The sequence below is a fragment of the Lethenteron reissneri genome, chromosome 27, assembly GCF_015708825.2.
Source record: "Lethenteron reissneri isolate LAM-NWPU_2019-01 chromosome 27, ASM1570882v1, whole genome shotgun sequence".
Classification (NCBI taxonomy): Eukaryota; Metazoa; Chordata; class Hyperoartia; order Petromyzontiformes; family Petromyzontidae; genus Lethenteron; species Lethenteron reissneri.
The window spans coordinates 3,630,171-3,632,752 of NC_083805.1; positions in this window are offsets into that span (position 1 = coordinate 3,630,171).

Consider the following 2,582-nt stretch of genomic DNA (forward strand, 5'->3'; position numbering starts at 1 on the left):
CCCACAGGGGATTATTCCGTCTGTTGTGCGGGAGGGGCTGGGGGGAGGGAGGGGCTGGGGGAAGTGGGGAGAGGCTGGGTGGGAGGGTGAGGCTGGGTGGGGCTGGTTGGGGAGGGGCTGGTCACCCCGTGGTGCCCTTATAAAACTCAACGTTTAACCTACTCACGCCGGCTTGTGCCCGCCCTCTTGTACTGTACTTATATGCTCTCACTCCATGCACCTCACTTTCACCAATCACACTGTTACCAGCGTGATGAAGTATGGTTAGATAACTCCCGTAGACCCGCACGGTGCAGAGGAGCTCTCACTCAGCATCGGACTGACAGAGAACTGCGCGTGTGTATATACACATTCCTCCTGCGGAGGAAGCTGGTAGGAACGTTGGGTTGCTCGGTCAATGGCCAGGGTCAACGGCGGCGTGGTGTATTCCGCAAATATGCCCGACTGTGAGGGCGGGCACAAGCCGGCGTGAGTAGGTTAAACGTTGAGTTTTATAAGGGCACCACGGGGTGACCAGCCCCTCCCCCCCCCCCACCCCTCCCACCCCCCACCCAGCCCCACCCTCCCCCCCAGCCCCTTCCCACCCTCCCCTCCCCACCCAGCCCCTCCCCACCCTCCCCTCCCCACCCAGCCCCTCCCTCCCCACCCAGCCCCTCCCTGCACGACGGACGGACGGACACAATAATCCCCTGTGGGCTGGTGTAACCAGGAGGTTCCTACCAATAGAGATCCCTTCATCAATCCACTGCCGGATGAAGGCCTCGCGATGCCGTGTCGATCAAGAGGGTCTTTGTGTCACCATACCTCACCATTCTGGTCCGTGCGAGTCTTTGACGTGAGGCAACGTGGCCGGTCGCCGGGCTGTATACTGCAGTGCGCCAACCACTACAGCGCCGCTTCCCATACAGAGTGACCACCGCTCTACTGGAACACAAAAAAGCGTAATTTGTCCACGTGGTCCTTTTAATGAATGTGGGTGAAATATGAACGCATGTGGGTCTGGCGCTGATTTAATAAATGTGGATTCAAGTGAAACATTAATACAATTTCTTGCGCTTACATTTTTCCAAAATTAAATTGGCCGAGATGAAAAAAAAACCGCTTTGCATTACTGCTGTTTACAGTGCACAATAAATACAGTGCCTCCTGTAATTCGATCTGACAAAAAGAAAGCCGATGTTTTTAATGAGACGCAAACATTAAGCTTTACTTTTGAATCGACATAAAAAGCAAGGTTTACGATACGTTTCTACGAATTATTGAATAACAGCCACAGTGTAATGACTTTTATAACAAAGTTGATGTTTAAATTGTTTTGTTCAATTATATAATTTGTGCTCTACGGATGCGTGGCCATCAACCCAATTGTTTTGAAGTTGGTCAATAATTCATTAAAGCAAAAATCCAATGTTGCTGTTGTACTGCACTTCTATGCTGCCACACTGACCAACGTGGTGAAGTATGGACAAAGACTCCCCATGACTCTCCCAGCGTGGGTAGGCCCTCATCCAGCAGTGGATGGACAAAGGGGCTGTACATATTTATTATAACCATTTAATCCTCCATGGCTCATGCGGATATCGAGTTTCATTCGTTAAGGTATTTGATGCAACCAACCATGGGTATATATTTCTGTGTATTCCCCGGTGTCAGAGAATAAATCCCACATCTCCTCGTGGGTATTTCTTTTCAGAGGACTGTACGTGTTAAAGTTTACTCAACCCATCAGTCTCCCCGGGGGTCGATAAAATTAGTACCACTTTGTGTCGAAATCAACAGTGGTTGTCCTATTTATAGACTTGCCCACACAATAGGAATGCGGAGTTCCTCCCATTTGGCTCATGGTTCTAAACACGAGGTTAGCACCACTTCCAACCTAATTGCGCAAGGAATCAATGTGACTTGTTTGACTAATCGATAAGGCAAGAGCCTCATCTGCAATGCGTACAGGAAGAGAGCCAACGTCAGCACTCCCAGCCCTGTCCCAAGTCCAGCTCTCAGGGTGACATTCAGTGAATCCTCCCCCTGTTTCGTGGGCCTCCTCCGCCCCCACCGCTCCCTTTGCGACCTCACATCCCACCGTGCCCCACCACGGCCAAGCCGCATTCATTATTCATTGCGCGGACAAGATTCATTTCAGGGGCGACGTCTCGCGTTCCCGTGCATCCCATCTCCGTCCTCAAAGCCAGAGTAGGGCTGCTCTCCCCCCCCCACCCCCCTGCTTCTCACTCGTTACCTTCCTCCAAGGAAACCGGCTTTGCCGTGTCCAGGAAGAGTGGGGGGGAGGGAGATATGGTCTGCTGTCTTGCATCGAGGTTTTCACGGTTGTGCTGTACAACTCTCTGATGTGTCTCTGGGTTCAGTCCGTGTTCGCGTAGGTGGATACACCGTGCCCTCCATATGATAACGGATTTTTTCTGGCGGGGGAGTGGGGTTATCATAATATCAGGAGTAATAACAAAAATCGCATTCCAGAAAATGTGCGCATTCCAGGTCTCATGGTGGCGAGATGTTTACGACTTTGCCTGGTATACCGGAGGTCGTGGGTTTGATCTCGACCCTGGGGCGCCTGTATATTTAGA